Here is a 20,967-nt window from a genome sequence, read left to right on the forward strand (position 1 = left end):
TTCTTTCCTATAAGAATTCTATTTTTTTTTAAATGGAAGGATTCACCATGGTAATTAATGCATTTTTCTATTACTATGCAAAATTCGTCAATATTTTCAACAAATTTTTTGTGATTTAAAAAAAATGCCAATAAAACATATATATTTTTTTAGATGGAGAGATTTGCCAATAGAAATTAATATTTTTTCAAAAAAATGAAAGCTTCACCAAAAATTTATATCTTTTTTAAGAGGGTTTCCTAAAGTTATCCCTAGATATCTCTTACTATTACATAAATAACATGTATGAAAATAAAGTTTTAGATAAATTATTTTCATGTAGCTTTAATGAATATATTCATAATTTTGTGAAAATAATTCAAAGCAATCATTAAGAACTTTCAAGTTAACATTGTCTTAAAGACTGACATTGTTGATTTATTGAAATGTGATCAAACACCTAATAAGAAAATTCATAAATATGTTACTTGAATTTAATTCTCATGGTTCAAGTCACATGACCAAATCCAAGATAATGAACTACAAGTCATTTCATCAAAGGATCATTCCTACCACTTAGAGATAATGGGTACTCTAATAAATTTTCTTCTAATATGGGCATGTGTGCTCATTAAAGGACATTTAGTTAATTTTATTGAACACAATATTCTTAAGTATCTATCAGCTTCTCATGGTTTTACACTTATTCTTACCCTTTCAACTTTTAAAAGTAGCACTTGTTCGAAGGGTAATTTTTCTAGAGAGATAAAAAAGATAGCATATAACATCTAGCTAATACTTCCAATGTGCCTTCTTTTAAGTTTCATACTTTTCAAAAGCCCACTTTGCTATAAGATCTCTTAGATACCATACCTCAAAGTTTTCTGATTTCAACTTTCAACCATTCAACCCTTAGATTTAGATAAAGGCATCAATCTTCTCATTTGGAATAATGCTAGAATGTGCAAGAAAATCTAGGATAAATAGCTTAAAGAGGGATTAATTATATATTGTCCACTTGTGAAATCATCCTAGGCCTATTGTATGGTTTCTTTTTGTCTTTGATGATTATTTTAAATCCATTAAATAAGTCTAACAAGAGGCCTAACTAAGGAGGACATGATCCTTATGATTCAAGAGATTCCCCAAAGGTTTTGTAAACACCACTAATCCTTGTTTAAATTCAAATATTAGAAGACTCAAGCAAGAAAATTTCAACACTAAATTTTTTTATTAGTTCATTCTCATAGTTACAACTTTAGGTCTATGTGATAGTTCACTTTCATAGACGTGGATCTAAATCAAAAGAAATTGTAATTAGTTTATAGATTTTGATGCAATCATTTGAACAAACTTAAAAATATTCAACAATATGACGAGTCAATTCTTACCATCCATTACTTTAATTTTCTACCTTCAAAATCTATAAAATTATCACTTTAACTTATTTTAATTCTTATATTTAATTCAAGTTTATTATCTCTGATCCAAACCTAGTTATCTAAACTAATTATTTATCTATTGCCCTAACTATTTTACTTAAAGCGTATATTTTTCTTCCAATATCTTTCATAAAATTTATCTATCCAGCACTTAAAGATCCAATTCGTAGAAGAATTCAGAAGAATATTATTTTGATGATCTGTTGCGACTATTGTGACTCCAAATCCGCAATATAACCATAATATGAAATCAATAACACGAAAGATTATTGATCGTTATACAAATTGATTTTGAAAAAAATGACCACAATTTCTTTAAGTTATCAACATGATCTCTGAAACAATTATAAACACTTCCAACTTTAACATTGTATGGTATCATTATATACCATTATTTTCGCTCATTCTGTCACGCAATATGCTAAAATTTTAATCCACTCAAGCGAACATGTTTTAAAGAGTGAACTCTGACATGGCTGTAATTACCAAGAGTGCTCTCTCTGTACTTCCAGCAAGCACTACCAATGATTACGTCCTTTCACAGATTAAAAAAATGGTCTTTTTACTGATACTCAAAGTCCCACCAAAGGGCTCTGTATAATTGCAAGGAAATAATGTGGGGAAGATGGCAGAAAACCAGTACCAGCAGCTTCTTTATGTCGTTATCAATTGGTTAAGTGGCCATTTTAAACCTGCGTCGTACGCATAACTTCAATTGCATTTATTATACCATATTCTCAGAGGTTAGTCAGACATCTAACAGTCCATAAGAACTAGAGTTAAAAGAGTGTAATGTGTTTTCAATGAACATTTTTTTTCAGTCTGTTTGTATCAAGTACAGGAACAGTTATTTTCTTGTATTCTTTCAAATTCGAATTTAATCCATCCAAGTTCCATTCTACAGTTTCAAACTTTCTACAGTGTAGAGTAGAACTTAGTGGAGATTTCTGAGAGAAGATTGTTCTGTGTTAAAATATGATTGGTAGGATTTCGATGATCTGTTCCTGCCATAAAATGGACAGTTTATACCAGTATTTCTTGGAGTTATGTGATGATTTGTTAGGTGGTTTATTCGAAATGTACAATAAAGTCTATCTATCAGTCTGATTTAAGATGAGCTATCTAAATCAAAGCTTAGTGTGTGTTGGTTAGTCAAATCGTATTATTTACTTTAATGTTTGACGAAACAACAAGATGTTTGGATTTGTTTGGCCATACTTTGTCTTCTCCTTATAAATTCTTGATTTTGTAAATTCTTTGTTGACTTTTTATTTATTAAAGAGGGAAAGGTTTTGAAAGGAGATTTAAACTAAACTTCAAAAAGTAATTATTTGATGGATACTTTAATACAAATTTGGGTTATTGAAGTAATATTATTGTGATAATGTTGTAAAAAGTTAGTGATATTATAGTATCACAACAAATCAATATTAAACAATAAAGTCAAAGGGAATTGAGTGCAAGCACTATTTCTAGTTCTTCTTTGACGAATTCAAGATATTCATCCATAAATTTCATAGCTAGTTCATCAGTCACAATATCTTTAACTTTTTTTTTTTTTCGGCTATAAGGCCTAGTGCTAAGACCACCTTGAGAAGATTCTTGAGAAGGATTGCTGCATTTATTCAATACAACATGAATCATATGGATGCTTGTGGTACAGCTTTGGATGATTGTCTTATTGGCATCAATAACATTTTTTAAATTTTCCTTAACATCATATATCTCACATTGTTGATTCTTTTTTTTTCTTCAACTTGTTCTCTTTGAGTTTGCAAATGCCTTCCAAAATGTCCTACTTCTCTTTAACTAGTTTGAAATCCATATTTGGCTATGAAGTATCAGGTCAATATTCTTTTGTGTAGTGAAGATATCTTAAGGTTAATCCTTTTTCTCTATAGAGATCCATTTGATAATATTATGGTGGACTGATATTTTATTTTGTATCCCACTCAAATTATCTATCACTTTTTAAAGAATAGAGGTCAACTCTTCAACTCTAAAGATCAACTATCTATAACATTTAGGAGGAACAAGTGGCATAATAAGAAAATTACTATTAACCTCAATAATTCCAACACTATCAATAGTGTTCTCTTCAATCACATTTTATTTACCCTTCTCCTTGTTGGGATTAAGGTGTCTCAACCTTTTCAAATATTAACATCAATTATTTTTTATTTGATGATTATTCATTTATTTTTTAATGTTTTAATTAGCCTAAGTTGTGAAGTCATATTGTGGGACATACTAGTGAGGCGACATTCTACATGGAAGGTGACTATGACAAGGGTTCCTATTTTTTTAGGAAGTTGGTACCCACTTGTGAAATTCTAAATTTGTGGCTATTTTGGTGGTTCTTGTTATTAGTTGTAAGAGTTTACCATGATAGGTTATGAAATATTTCTATGATGAGACTATGACAACTTATTAGTCATTCTATGCAAGGCATTGGGTGAGTGTAAGAGTAAAACCAACGAGTAATTGGTAGTTGGTAGTCTTGTATGTTGTAGGTACCTTTCATGTTGAGTGTAACATGTTGATCACTTAGTCATTTGTAAAAACTATAAATATAGGGAAATGACTCATTAGACATCTAAAAGAGATGGATTCATAGTTACCTAGGTACTTAGCCTTCAAAATATTAATCCATTGAGTGTCTTCCCTAAAAGTGCCTATCCAACCTTTACAATGAAAGTTTCATTAAAAATCTCAAGTTTGCTATATTAAACCCATACAACCTCTTAAGCTAGTACAAATAATCCCAATTGAATAGTGCGACCTTTTTCTTCTCTTCTACTACAAATCATAGAAAGAGTTGTTCATAAACTCAACAATTTGAACACGAACACGAATGTTGGAGATTGTTGGACATTGCTGCTACTAAGGATATGTTGTTGTCATTGATGTCAATATATTCCTGTGATTTTCTCCGGTGATTGCAGATTGAGACTTGATCTTATGATCCGGTTTTGCAGTTTTGGTGCTTTGCAAGATATATTTCAGTGTGATTAGATCTCGTACTGAGTTTTTGGGATATTGTTTGGGATGGTCTTGTGTATCTTCATTTCATATGTATCATGATTTGGTGCTTTGCAAGTTATCTTTCTTCGTGACAATTACAGATTGGTTGTGTTCTTGAGCTTTCAGACGTTGACAGATGAAGATTTGATAAGTGGTGTTGGTGCAACTGTTTCTAATGATTCTAACATGCTTTTTGATGTTTCCTAATTGTGTCCTACTTGTTTTGATGATCCGCATTGATTGTTGTGTGAGTTTTTGGTGGTTTTCATGAACCGGTGATGTTCTTCGTGTTATGCAATATTTCAGGTGGTGTAGCGTGTTGCGGTTGATCTTGGTGTGATTTCCAGTGGAGTTGAGCATTTGATAATTTGAATTAGGTCCATGTTATGTCATGTAAATCATCATATTGGTCTAGTGTTCGATCTTTGTATCATGTGATGTAATTTTATAATTGTGAGTTGAGGGTTTAGCTGACCTTGTTGTCAAGGTTGATGATTTGTATATATATATAGGTGATATTGTCATGTAATTTAGGTGTCGAGGTTGTGTTTGCATTATTAGAGAGTGGTGTATGTGCAATCAAGTGATTCACCCTTCGGTGTTGTGATTGAGGAGAGATTGGTGTTGGTGAACAAACAACTATTCTTAACTAGAACTGTAATCAGGCATTTGGAGATGCTATTCTTTCAGTTCGTTTCTTTCGGATTGTAGTTTGAAACTTGTTGTAAGTCAATGAGACTTCCCTAAGGGTTGTAGCCTTCTGGGTCATTATCTTTTGAGCAGTGAGCTCTAGGAAGTGTGCCTGAATGCATGTGCATTCCCCATTGTAATATTTTCACATCTACTGCAGAGTATTATATTACCGTGGGTAGGTTCCCAACATGGTTTTTCCCTTAACTAGGTTTTCCACGTCAAAAATATTGGTGTTGTGTGTTGTGCTTTCAAATTTCTTATCTTTATCATTGTTGTTGTTTATCATATATGTTTTGTGATTAAATTAGTAGATCCGGTGAAGACTGATTCATCCCCCCCTCTCAGTGTTCCTTCATTATTGCTGCCAACAATGAAAATAATGGTAAGAATTTGAAAAGTGGATTTCAATACTTGAAGCTAGCCTACTTGACTTAGCAAGCATCCATTCAATCCCACTAGTGTCATGTCAAATGTAACTAGAATGGAGATCATGAATTACTCTAGGATCTTTCCTTAAAATAAAAATAAGGAATAAGGGTTCTTATGATGACACCTAGAAATGTGAGCAATCCTTCTTTTCCTTTCTAGAGGCATATTAAAGAAATCGATATATTTTCTTAATATTAACCTTTAATCTTGAGACTTTTTTTACTTCATCAATAAACTTTTAACATCCTTGATGTCCATTGCCAAAGCTTCACCCAATATAATGGCTTCATGCACAATTTTTTAGTGATACATGGGACAAACTCCATAATATTTCCTTCTATCTAACAATTATTTAAATCATAAAAGAAGTTCGTACCAAGAACTTATACAAGGATAATAATAATAAAGGAATTAAAAAAATGGGATCACCCTACCTTAGACCTCTATCACCAACAAAGAAATCAATTAGACAACAATTGAATAGCATTTAAAAAATGTAGGAGAGATGCACAATGTCAGAAATCTTAGATACCATACCTCAAAGTTTTTTGGTTTCAACTTTCAACCATTCAACCCTAAGATTTAAATATCAACTATTCAACCCTTAGATTGAAATAAAGGCATCAATCTTCTCATTTGGAATAATACTAGAATGCGCAAGAAAATCTAGGGTAAATAGCTTAAAGAGTGATTAATTCTATATTATCCACTTGTGAAATCATCCTAGGCCCATTGTAAGGTTTCTTTTTGTCTTTGATGATTATTTTAAATCTATTAAATAAGTCTAACTAGAGACTTAACTACGGAGGACATGACGCTTATGATTCAAGAGATTCCCCAAAGGTTTTGTAAACACCACTAATTATTTTCGCTCATTCTGTCACACAATATGCTAAAATTTTAATCCAGTCAAGCGAACAAGTTTTAAAGAGTGAAATCTGACATGGCTGTAATTACCAAGACTGCTCTCTCTGTACCTCCAGCAAACACTACCAATGATTACGTCCTTTCACAGATTAAAACAATGGTATTTTTACTGATACTCAAAGTCCCACCAAAGGGCTCTGTATAATTGCAAGGAAATAATGTGGGGAAGATGGCAGAAAACCAGTACCAGCAGCTTCTTTATGTCGTTATCAATTCGTTAAGTGGCCATTTTAAAACCTGCGTCGTACACATAACTTCAATTGCATTTATTATACCACATTCTTAGAGGTTAGTCAGACATCTAACAGTCCATAAGAATTAGAGCTAAAAGAGTGTAATGTGTTTTCAATGAACATTTTTTTTCAGTCTGTTTTTATCAAGTACAGGAACAGTTATTTTCTTGTATTCTTTCAAACTCGAGTTTCATCCATCCAAGTTCCATTCTACAGTTTCAAACATTCTACAGTGTAGATTAGAACTTAGTGGAGATTTCTGAGAGAAGATTGTTCTGTGTTAAAATATGATTGGTAGGATTTCGATGATCTGTTCCTGCCATAAAATGGACAGTTTATACCAGTATTTCTTGGAGTTATGTGATGATTTGTTAGGTGGTTTATTGGAAATGTACAATAAAGTCTATCTATTAGTCTGATTTAAGATGAGCCATCTAAATCAAAGCTTAGTGTGTGTTGATTAGTCGAATCGTATTATTTACTTTAATGTTTGACGAAACGATAAGATGTTTGGATTTGTTTGGTCATATTTTGTCGTCTCCTTATAAATTCTTGATTTTGTAAATTATTTGTTGACTATTTATTTATTAAAGAGGGAAAGATTTTGAAACGGGATTTAAACTAAACTTCAAAAAGTAATTATTTGATAGATAATTTAATACAAATTTGGGTTATTGAAGTAATATTATTGTGATAATGTTGTAACAAGTTAGTGATATTATAGTATCACAACAAATCAATATCAAACAATAAAGTAAAAAAAAATTGACCACAAGCACTATTTCTAGTTCTTCTTTGAGGAATTCAAGATATTCATCCATAAATTTCATAGCTAGCTCATCAGTCACAATATCTTTAACTTTTTTTTTTTTTTGGCTATAAGGCCTATTGCTAAGACCACCTTGAGAAGATTCTAGAGAAGGATTGTTGCATTTATTCAATACAACATGATTCATATGGATGCTTGTGGCACAGTTTTGGATGATTGTCTTATTGGCATCAATAAAATTTTTCAAAATTTCCTTAACATTATATATCTCATATTGTTGATTCTCTTTTTTCTTCAACTTGTTCTCTTTGAGTTTGCAAATGCCTTCCAAAATGTCCCACTTCTCCTTGAGTAGTTTGAAATCCATATTTGGCTATGAAGTATCAGGTACTTATTCTTTTGTGTAGTAAAGATATCTTAAGGTTAATCCTTTTTCTCTATAAAGATCCATTTGATAATATTATGGTGGACCGATATTTCATTTTGTATCCCACTCAAATTATCTATCAATTTTTAAAGAATAGAGGCCAACTCTCCAACTCTAAAGATCAACTACCTATAACATTTAGGAGGAACAAGTGGTATAATAAGAAAATTACTATTAACCTCAATAATTCTGACACTATAAATAGTGACCTCTTCAATCACATTTTATTTACCCTTCTCCTTGTTGGGATTAAGGTGTCTCAACCTTTTCAAATATTAACATCAATTATTTTTTATTTGATGGTTATTCATTTATTTTTTAATGTTTTAATTAGCCTAAGTTGTGAAGTCATATTGTGGGACATACTAGTGAGGTGACATTCTACATGGAAGGTGACTATGAAAAGGGTTCCTATTTTTTTAGGAAGTTGGTAACCACTTGTGAAAACCTAATATTGTGGCTATTTTGGTGGTTCTTGTTATTAGTTGTAAGAGTTTACCATGATAGGTTATGAAATATTTCTATGATGGGACTGTGACAACTTATTAGTTAGACTATGCAAGGCATTGGGTGAGTGTAAGAGTAAAAACCAACGAGTAATTGGTAGTGGGTAGTCTTGCATGTTGTAGGTACCTTTCATGTTGAGTGTAACATGTTGATCACTTAGTCATTTGTAAAAACTATAACTATAGGGAAAGGATTCATTAGACATCTAAAAGAGAGGGATTCATGGTTACCTAGGTACTTAGCCTTCAAAATATTAATCCATTGAGTGTCTTCCTTAAAAGTGGCTATCCAACCTTTTCAATGAAATTTTTATTAAAAATCTCAAGTTTGTTATATTAAACCCATACAACCTCTTAAGCTAGTACAAATACTCCCAATTGAATAGTGCTACCTCTTTCTTGTCTTCTACTACAAATCATAGAAATAGTTGTTCATAAACTCAACAATTTGAACATGGACATGAATGTTGGAGATTGTTGGACATCGCTGCTACTAAGGATATGTTGTTGTCATTGATGTTGAAACATATTCTTGTAATTTTCTCCGATGATTGCAAATTGAAACTTGATCTTATGATTTGGTTTTGCAGTTTTGGAGCTTTGTAGAGCTTAGTATTTCCTTCAATATATTCCGGTGTGCTTAGATCTTGTGCTGAATTTTTAAGATATTGTTTGGGATGGTCTTGTGTATCTTCATTTAATATGGATCATGATTTGGTGCTCCGCAAGTTATCTTTCTTTGTGACAGTTGCTGATTGGTTGTGTTCTTGAGCTTTTAGATGTTGATAGATCGAGATTTGATAAGTGGTGTTGGTGCAACTATTTCTGATGATTCTAGCATGCTTGCTGATGTTTCCTAATTGTTTCCTACTTGTTTTGATGATCCATATTGATCGTTGTGCGAGTTTTTTGGTGGTTCTCATGAACTAGTGATGTTCTTCATGTTATGCAATATTTTTTTGGTGGTGTAGCATGTTGCGGTTGATCAAGTGGTGTGATTTCTGGTGGAGTTGAGGATTTGGGAATTTGAATTAGGTGCATGTTATGTCATGCAAATCATCATATTGGTCTGGTGGTCGATCTTTGTATCGTGTGATGTAATTTTGTAGTTGTGAGTTGAGGGTTTAGCCAACCTTGTTGTCAAGGTTGATGATTTGTATATATATAGGTGATATTATCATGTAATTTAGGTTTCAAGGTTGTGTCTGCATTATTAGAGAGTGGTGTATGTGTGATCAAGTGATTCATCCTTCGGTGTTGTGATTGAGGAGATAGTGGTGTTGTTGAGCAGACAACTATGCTTAACCGGAACTGTAATCAGGCATTTGGAGATGTTATTCTTTCAGTTTATTTCTTTTGAATTGTAGTCTGAAACTTGTTGTAAGTTAGTGAGACTTACCTGAGGGTTGTAGCCTTCCGAGCCATTATCTTTTGAGAAGTGAGCTCTAGGCAGTGTGCCTGAATGCATGTGCGTTCCCCATTGTAACATTTTCAAATCTAATGCAGAGTATCATCTTATTGTGGGTAGGTTCCCACTGTGGTTTTTCCCTTAACTGGGTTTTCCATGTCAAAAATATTGGTGTTGTGTGTTGTGCTTCCAAATTTCTTATCTTTATCATTGTTGTTGTTTATCATATCTATTTTATGGTTAAGTTAGTAGATTCGGTGAAGACTGATTCACCCCCCCCCACCTTCTCAGTCTTCCTTCATTGTTGCTGCCAACAATGAAAAGAATGGTAAGAATTTGAAAAGTGGATTTCAATACTTGAAGCTAGCCTACTTGAATTAGCAAGCATCCATTCAATCCCACTAGTTTCCCTTCAAATGTAACTAGAATGGAGATCGTGAATGACTCTAGGATCCTTCCTTAAAATAAAAATAAGGAATAAGGGTTCTTATGATTACACCCAAAAATGTGAGAAATCCTTCTTTTCCTTTCTAGAGGCATATTAAATAAATCGATAAATTTTCTTAATATTAACCTTTAACCTTGAGACCTTTTTACTTCAACAATAAACTTTAAACATCCTTGATGTCCATTGTCAAAGCTTCACCCAATATAATGGCTTCATGCACAAATTTTTAATTATAGATGGGACAAACTCCATAATATTTCCTTCTATCTAACAATTATTTAAATCATAGAAGAAGCTCCTACCAAGAACTTATACAAGGATAATAATAAGGAATAAAAAAAATGGGATCACCCTACCTTAGACCTCTATCACCAACAAAGAAATCAATTAGGCAACAATTGAATAGCATTTATAAAAATGTAGGAGAAATGCACAATTTGAGCAATCTTATGAATATTTCACGAATGATAAATTTATCAAGGAATTTATCCAAGAAACACCATGACACTCTATCATAAGCCTTATTCTGGTTAAGTTCAAGAATGAATCCAACCTTTTTACCTTTGTCTATTGAGTGAATCAATTATTTACACTATAATGTTAGAGTTTAGGATATACCTTTCATTAATAAATTTATTTAGTTAATTTAAACTATCATGAAGGATTGGATGTAACCTTAGGATAATAAACTTGGTGAGTATTTTCTATAAGAAATTGCATAAACTAGTTTTAAAAAAAAAAAATTTAGTGCATTTAAATAAGCACAATTATTTTTATCTCCCTAAGTGCATTCCCATAAAAATTAATTCAAGCAACCTCCCCCACATCTTGTTACATGATATTATAAGATATCTAGAATAATGTCGGGTGGAAAATATCTAACCTAGGGGCTTTCAAACTCTTAGAGAACATATCATGTATCCAACTTCTTTCATAGATATAGGGCCAAGTAGGCTCTTATTATCTTTTGGGGACAATATTAATACGATAGCTTTAAGAAATTTATGTTCCTAATTTGGGTACAAAACTCTATCCTCATTAAGAAATATTTAAAAAATGAAATGATCTCCATAATAACCTCTTCATCAAATGATAACCATCCATATAGAAAATAAATCTCTTTGATTTTATTATATTTTTAATATGTTGGGAGGGTAAGTGAAAGTACTTTGTATCTTTTTCCCCCATCAAATAGCCACAATAGTATAAGTTTACTCTTTAGCATCCACAAAGTGGAATGAATAAACAAATTCTTATCTATTTTGTAATATCACTTCTAACATTAATTTGTTTATTTTAACTATCTTGGATATTGTTGTCCCTCTTACATCTATATTTTTCCATTGCTTTAATTTATTCTCCATTTTTTTTGGTGAAGCCATATAGTTTTGAACTTTAAGAGATAACCCTAGTCTCTTTCATCACTTTCTAAATATAAAATAGAGGTTTGTGATAAAATAATATCCTATATAGAGATAAGAAACAAGAGGAATATAAAACAACTTACCCAAGGAAACTAGAACTGAATATAATTTCCCTTGAATATTTTTTCTCCTAACCTTCTATTATCCCAAGTGAATCTATCCCTAATTAAGTCACATCCATTACGTCAAAACATGAAATTTAGTTGGGAAAACATGTTGAATATGTATAATTTGAGGATACAATCACAATAGAAAATAATCATACCAAGAAAATATAATATTTTCTATAACAACCTAATAATTTTGTATTATTAAACACAAAAATATTGGAGATACAATATTGAGGATTACTCAATATTTGAGATGCTAAAATTAGGTGAATTTTCCATTTATTTAATTAGGCTAATGATAGCTTAAGTTATTGTTAGGATTTCCAAAGATAGTGAGAGGGTGGGGTGAATCAGTATCTTGCCAGTTAATAGATTTTCTTAACTTATTAAATGAAAAGCATTCCAAAATTGTGTACCGGTAAACCAAAATTACTGCAGTAAATAAAAACAACAACCACAACATGAAAGACACCATAGCATAGTATTTTTAACGAGGAAACCTAGTCTGGGAAAAACCTCGGTGGGATTTGTGACCCACAATATTCGCTTACTGGCCAATAAGAGAATATTACTGTTACAATAAGGGCCTACACATGTAGGAAGGCCAACTGCCTAAAGTTCATTGCTTACATAAAAGAAGAGAAGTCTCACTGACTTGCAAAAGTGGATTATGAAAATAAAAAGTCATGTACTGCTACAAAAGGGCATCTGCTATGTTAGATCCAGTACTAGTTTAAGCTCTGCAACTTCCAAAACCTTATACCAAACTCTGCCTTAATATTGCATCAATAATCTAACCATATCCGTATCTAAAAATGATTTACATGAACTCATACTTATATGAGTCATATTACAACTTGCCTTGTCATCTTACAAAAAGATATTACAATTAATTTCATTTTGCAATAAATAAAATCTTGTCGGCCAGAGTGTCGGTAATCAATCTTTTCGGTGCCGGTGAACGTATGTCAGTGTAGAGTCTGTTGGTGTCGGTGCCTGCCGGTATCATATGATTGTAAGGTTGCCATCAATGACAATACCTTCAATCACCTACAATTTCTCATTGGAGCGTGCATTTTCCAACAATCTCCCCATTTGGCATTGATGGAAACACTCATGAGAAAAATCCAAAAAGTGTCCAAAAATGTTGTCCAAAAGAATCTGCCAAAACTGTCAAAACTGTGTTACCAAAATGTGTGCTCCCCCTGAGATGATGATGTCTCTGCTAATCATTTTTCTCATCTCCACTAGTCCCCCTTTGGCATCAATGACAAAGGCTGTCATTCAATATCAATGGAGTGTGATTCCTGCCTAGATCCTTGTAACTGGTGGGTTACAATCTGATAGATGTCCGCCAATGCAAAATTTTGACTGTCGCTAAACCTTTCACTGTCCTTTATTGCTGCTTCTATTCTCTGAATTATACCGGTGAGTATGTGCATTTGCTCTTCTGGTGTCTTAAGTCCTAGAACTAGAGCCTCAAAAATATCTTTTCTCAAAGAGAAGGGGTTATCCAGTTTAGGGCCTAGTTTGCACTTTAAATCCTTTGTCTTATATTTTATTCTTTCTTTATCTTTTTCTAATTTTTCAATTTTTTCCTCAAGAACTGCAATTTCCTTTTCAACTACCAAAAATGATTTTGATGTTCCTATTAAGTTGTTAGCAATATTGTTGATTTCTTTTTGTTCTTTGCTAATCTCTGAATCTATGTCCTCTGTCAAAATGTTAGTTTTGTAGGTATCTCTGTACAGTTTCTTGAAGTTCAAGATTGTTTTGCCTAATACTGGTAATAAGGTTTCCATTTGTTTCTTATTATTCTTAACTGTTTCCTCAAAGAATTTTTCCTTTTCCTTATTTATTTTCTCTCAGAAGGTGTCTTCATTTATTTGATCTAGTGTTATTAGATTGCCGATAATATACTTAGACAATGTGTCTAATTGGCTCAAAGAATCTTTATTCTCTATAATACATTTTGGAGCTATCATCTTCAAAATTGGTAAAGTGTCATCTATAGCCTTATACGCCTGTGCATTACACTCTGATATTTTCTTTATTGAATCTAAGAGTACCTCTGTTACATTGGTTGGCTTGAATTCAGTCATAGATGTACCAAATGATTGTCCAATTGATTTCACAATCTGTAAACCGCCACTGGTTGTGATAGCTTGGCTTTCCTCTTTCTTCGAAGGGTCAGTTTATGTTTCCATTTCTACTACCAGAGGTTTGGGCTTGTCAGATGTAGCCGGTGGTACTATCTGAGTATGTACCTGTGAATCTTGTTGCTCTACCTATTTTTCAATGTTTTCCTCAACAAGAGCTTGTTGCTCTGATGGTTTCTCTTTGTTCTCTCCTGATGGTGTCTCTGAAGATTTCACTATAGTGTTCACTGCCAGTTTTTCTTGGTCTACCTTTGTACTGTCTACTACCGGTGACTCGGTAGATACATTAATGTGTGTACCTATGGTATCTGCCTTTCCTGTATCCAGGGGATCATTTGGTGCTTCAATTTGTTGTTTTGTCCCAATTCCAATGTTTTCAGTTGCAATAGTTCCTATCGATGACTCTATTGCCACATCCCTCTTGTCAGTTGATTCTTTATCTACCACAATATTGACTTCCTGTGTGCCAATATTCACTGTGTACAACACCTCAGAGTCATGATTTGTATCCTCGTGTGGAGTATCCATACTCTCTGTTGCCGGTTGTGTGTCAACAATTTGTACCAGTGTAGTATCAAAGGTTGGTGGGGGTAAATTATCTGTTATGTTTAGGCTTGGAGGTCCACCTACCTTACCTTTCACCTTATCCTTTTGGTAGAGTTTGATAGTATTTGGTCTTCTTAGCTCTTCTTGTTTCTCTTTTTCAACAAAAAATATGTCCCACTGATCTGTAGTCTCTTATGTTATTTCATTTACTCTACCTACCATTAGTGCAACATGTTGGTGACCAGTTGAAAATACTGTCCGGTTTGCTTCACTGATCAGCTCATCAATTTCTTGTGTGGAGTTCACTAGGTGAACTGCAAGTAGCTTCTCTATTTTTATCTTTTTGTCCAGTTCCACAATGGCTACCCTTCTAGCTTCTAATTTTCTGTATAAATCATTTGATAGTGTGTTATATAACTTACTGATGTTTTTCAATTTCCCATCCTCAGTTATTTCATTTAGAAGTTTGTCAAATGGTGGAATAACCTATCTTTCTTTTCTTTTCTTTGGTGTCAGTTTCTTAGCCGGAGGCCTAACTGTCTGTTGCTTTTGTCTTGTCCTTCTAGGTGTAGGTGAGGATACTGGGGAGGGTTTTCTTTTCCTTTCTACCCTTTTGAACTCAACGGGTATCTCACTGTCCGAGGAAGTAGCAACTGGTGAAAGATGTGTTTCTAGTTGTAGTCCTTCCAATTCACTCTCCTTAATACCAGTTTTATTCAAAACATCTTCCTTGATTTCTTTTGCCTGCCTTGAACCTCTCCTAACTATCTGCTCACTTTTCTTAACTCTTTTTTGAGATTGAATGCCACTTTCAATTGTTTCAGCATTGCCAAATACTTTCTCTATCAGTTCCTTAGGGGCTTCTAAGAGGGATTTTGCATAGGTTTCAACTATGTTGTCATCTGCCTCATATCCCATCTCTGTAACCCAAAAAATCCTAGAGATAACTGCCTCCATCTAGATTTCATCTTTCTTGATCATAAAGTATATCTCCTTTTGATACTTATCAACAATTGCTTGAGATAGCCTTATTCTTGTCTTCATTCTTGCTTTCAAGGTTTGAATATATTCATTTATGTTTTTCTCCCTATCATCTCCCATGTTGTTCAGTATGTCTAACAGTTGTTTTCCTACCGATATATCAAAACCAAAATCTTTCCTACCAATATCGAGTACTTCCTTAGTAATGTACAACATTACGCACACAAGCAGATTGCCAAATCTGAAAGTTCCTTTCTTATCACCTTTGATTTTCTTCAAGTTGTCTATCAGTTCATCTTTAAGCCACTCACATACATCAATTCTTGCATTGTCATTCACCATGTCATATGCACTTTTAATACATAAGTTGGAGACTGAGTTTAGTCTATTTATATGTGTAGCCTTATAACCAAGAATCATGCTAACAAATCTAACATTTATATCTTTCACATCGTTTACTCTTAGGGATCTTTTGTCAAAAGTTGCACCGGTTAGGGTCATCACAGTGTCATTTGAAACCTTCTTAGTTCTGTTAGGCCTGCTACCGGTACAAGGTAAGTCTGCCACTACCCTAATTGCCTCTTTAGTAATCTTATGGATGGAATCCAACCAAAAGAACTCTCCATGAACTCTTCTCAAGACTATTCTTATCACATCCTTAGGAAAATCAGGGATACTAAGAATGTCCACAAAACCTAGGGTTTCCACAATCTTGTGTTCCGGTTTAATATTACCATGTTCATCACAAATTACAGTCCTATACATGTTCATTATTTCTTCAACTCCTAGTTCCTCAATATGACAATGTATATACATTCTAGGATCCTTAGCATAAACTACTTCCTTAGGTATTTTCGAGAATGCTCCTAGGGTATCATCTTTCTTCACAATTTTGGGAATAAATTTGAACACGGGTCTAGGGTGCTTAATAACTTCAATCACTATAGGGTTTGTAATAAATTCAGGTGAAGATGAAGAAGCCATAGTTATAAATACCTTAATATGCCTTTAGGATGATTTTCTTGGATGATTTGCTTCACTCTTCACTATGGATGTCTTTGCTCAGGATTTTCGCGCTCTCTGGAGATTTGAATGCTCGATGAATGAGAAAAGAGCCAAAACACTTGCTTTATAGTGTAATTTCCTTCAACTACCACATTTAATGCCTTTTGGTTAAGTCAAAACTTAACTCATCTATCAGTAAAGAAGTAATCCAACTTCTCACCATCAACCGAGGGTTAATTAGCATGTTTTCATTTAGTTTCCATACCCCCAAAGGATTATTTCTTAGTTAGATGAAGAATCTCCTATCAGTGGAGTGATATTCTGTTCTATCGGTGAATAAATAGCTTCACTAACATTCATGTCAGACTTTCAGATCCATTGTTTTGAAAATTCTTTCTTTACCTCTTCAACCTTTTCTTTACCTTTCAAGCTGGGTCCTTTGTTATTTGTCGGTGATGTCTTATTTCTATAGAATTTTGCAATATGTCCAATTTTGTTACAAGCATAACAAGTCACATTGTTTTTCTGAATAGCTTTCCCATATCCTATGCCAATATGTGTTCTGCATTGATTAGATAGATGTCCAAATCTTCCACAAATATAACATCTTACATTCATTCTACAATTTTCTGAATTATGACCAACTTTGTTGCATTATTAGTGTTCTGATAGTTTCTAGATCTACACTGATTTTCTCTATGACCATACTTGTTACAGTTAAAGCATTAGGTTGTCTTACCAATTTGCTGTGATCATGTTTGTTTACAGTACCAGAGCTTTCATCAACTTCAAAGCCAAGGCCATTTGTATCTCCATTAGGTTTCTGATTCGTCAACATGTCATCAAGTTCTTCTGAACTTTTCTTGAATTTCTCCTTGTGTTGATTTGTAGTAGCCAACTAATTCTCCACGATTCCTTTCTGTCTCATGAGTTCATTTGTGTCATTTTGTGTATGCATCAAATCTGTCTTCAAAATATCATTTTCATGACTGAGTCTTGTGTTTTCATTTCCAGCATCATTTAGTCTTATAACCAAGTCATCTTCATTCTTCTTTCTATCTTCAATGTCTTTACAAAATCTCATAGTCATATCTTGCATCTCATTCTTCATTGTACTATTTTCTTGTCTCAGTTTGTTCACAAGGTCATTAAGAGTTTCTTTCTCATCATCATCACTCTGCATCTTCTCAAAAAGTTCTCTTCTTTTGTTCCTAGAAATAGTGAGATTCTTTTGAATTCCTTGAATGATTTCCTATGTAGCCTTCAGATCATCTTAAAGTTTGATATTCTTCGCTTTTTTTGCATCATAATTTGCAAGAGATGTTTCTAGTTGCTTCCTCAAGTTTTACATCTCTACTGGTGTCAGAATCTTCCTCAAGCTATTAGGATTTTGAAAATAGAGGACCAGGCTCTGATACCAATTGTTAGGATTCCCAAAGATACTGAGAGGGGGGGGGGGGTGAATTAGTATCTTGCCGATTAATGGATTTTCTTAACCTATTAAATGAAAAGCATTCCAAAACTGTGTACCGGTAAACCAAAATTAATGCAGTAAATAAGAACAACAACCACAGCATGAAAGACACACCATAACACAATATTTTTAACGAGGAAACCTAGTGTGGGAAAAACCTTAGTGGGATTTGTGACCCACAATATTCGCTTACTGGCCAATAAGAGAATATTACTGTTACAATAGGGGCCTGCACATGCAGGAAGGCCAACTGCCTAAAGATCACTACTTACATACAAAAAGAGAAGTCTCACTGACTTGCAAAAGTGGATTATGAAAATCCAAAATCATGTACTGCTACAAAAGGGCATCTGCTATGCCAGATCCAGTAATGGTTTAAGCTTTGCAACTTTCAAAACCTTATACCAAACTTTGCCTTAATATTCACATCAATAATCTAACCATATCCATATCTAAAAATGATTTACATGAACTCATACTTATATGAGTCATATTACAACTTGCCTTATCATCTTACAAAAAGATATTACAATTAATTTCATTTTGCAATAAATAAAATCCCGTCAGCCAAGGTGCCGGTAATCAATCTTTTCGGTGTCGGTGAATGTATGCCGGTGTAGAGTCTGCTGGTGCTGGTGCTAGTGCCTGCCAGTATCATATGATTGTAAGGTTTCCATCAATGACAATACCTTCAATCACCTACAATTTCTCATTGGAGTGTGCATTTTCCAACAGTTATCTCATTCATTATGATTGTGACACTTGGTGCATGCTAATTTAATCTAGCATTTAGGTTTTGCATATAAGGTTTCCTTCATCCTTTTGTAAGGATTCATTCAAATTAAATGTAATTGTATCTCCAATATTTTGTGACACTTTGTGCATGATAATTTAATCTAGAATTTAGGTTTTTCATCTAAGATTTCCTTCATCCTTTTGTAAGGATTCATTCAAATTAACTGTAATTGTATCTCCAATGTTTTGTGCAGTAATACAAAATTCTCTAGTTGTTATAGAGAATAAATTGTCTTTTCTTGATCTCTTTTGTGTGATATATGTTTTGCTTTTAGATGAATCTTGTCTCTTGTGGTTGATCATCAACTCTTACAGAACACACCCAAAGACTGAGAGTAGGAGGTAGTGAATTAGTCTTGAACAAAACTTAGAACTTTAACACAATTTAAATTCCAAAATCCTTAATCTATTCAGTAGCAATGAAAGATAAAGAAATGAACATGAATTCTATTGGAATCAATGAACACTGAGAGGCCGGGGGGGGGGGGGGGGGGGGGGGGGGTGATCGGTGTTCTGCAATTCACAAGTTTATTAAACTAATTCTTAAACCACCAAATGCATAAGAATGAAAGTAAAGTGCAGAAACATAAACCAATCAACCAAAACACCATAACACCAAAATTTTTACGTGGAAACCCAAAAAGGGAAAAACCATAGTGGGATTTTAACCCGCAATATTATTATACTTTGATTAGGAGTATGATAATATTGCAAGAGGGGAATGCACTTGCATTTAGGCACACTGCCTAGAGCTCACTGCTCAAATACAAAAGAGGGCTACATCCCAGAGGACTCACTAGCCTACAAATAATTATTGATGATTACAATAGTATCTAAACTAAAGAATAGCATCTACTAATGCCAAATAGCAGTTTCGGTTAAGCTCAATTAGCCTTCTGCAACTGTTCCGTCTTTACTTTATTCTATTGCTCTATCATATACCAGAGCACTAAAACCATTAATCACATTCACAAAACTTTGCACATTCGATCATAAAAAATTCTCACACTCATATCATCTCTCAAAATGCTCAACTTAATTAGTCTTATATATCTGCACCACCAAAAGAGGTCAATTTCCATGTCAGCTTCCAAAGACTGCATAACATGCAACATTAAACGTGGATCAACAAGTCAGCTCAATCCATCTGCAAATCCATATCTGGACCCAAACAAAATGATAATAGGCTTCTCGCATGTTGGCCCAAAATCCTCGAACAAAAAACAGATCAATGAAATCAACCTAAAATTTTTGCACCACACATTACATCAAAATAGCTCTATTCTTCCTGAATTATCGGATACCGGACCTTCAATCTTGCTCATGAATCAACACCGGATATTAGGATTATAGAATAACCTGTGTCAAACCTCGAATCATCTGCCTCTATTACTGCAACCAAAGTTGTACAACCAAAATCAAGATCTGCACACTGCACTCATAATTTACCGGTTATTGTATTCCACCTTCTAGAGTTATGCCAAATAAATAGTGCAACTTTCGGTAAATCAAATCTACACACTAGATATAATTTTTGAACTAAGTTGCCATCAATGACAACTCCTAATAATTTCTCATGCATCAATCTTTACCGGAACAATGTCTCTTGCCAACAATCTCCCCCTTTGGCATTGATGGTAACACTATGAAAAATGACACTGTACACTCAAAGATGCAAAACTTCAAGAATCCAAAAATCTCCAAGACTCTACAATCTCAACAAGCTCCTCTCAAGGATTTGCACCATTTTTCACTTCGCTCTCTCCCCGTTTGACATCAATGTCAAAGATAGGAACCTGCCAAAATTTATACACATGGATATATACAATTACTTACAAAAACTTAAAAATATCAGCAAAAAATATTTTTAGGGACAATAGGTGGTCATCCCAACCCTTATTTAAATTCTCCAAAATATTGATCAAACCACTAAGAAGATAGGTGTGCATCTCTAATCCTCTTCGATCTACCAGAACACTTTTGTTCAAAGCAGTCATTGCATCTTGTTTACTATTGATCAATGTATCTATCCAGGGAGTGATAAGGCTTCTTACTTCTCCCACTTTGCCTAAAATTCTATCTTTCACCTAATTTAAACTATTAATCTTATCAATTATACCCATAACTTGAGCTTAAAAATTGCTACTCGAGACTAATTGGGGTGCATAGTATTGAGATATGCTAGCTA

Source organism: Cryptomeria japonica, chromosome 7 (assembly GCF_030272615.1).
Source record: "Cryptomeria japonica chromosome 7, Sugi_1.0, whole genome shotgun sequence".
Lineage (NCBI taxonomy): Eukaryota > Viridiplantae > Streptophyta > Pinopsida > Cupressales > Cupressaceae > Cryptomeria > Cryptomeria japonica.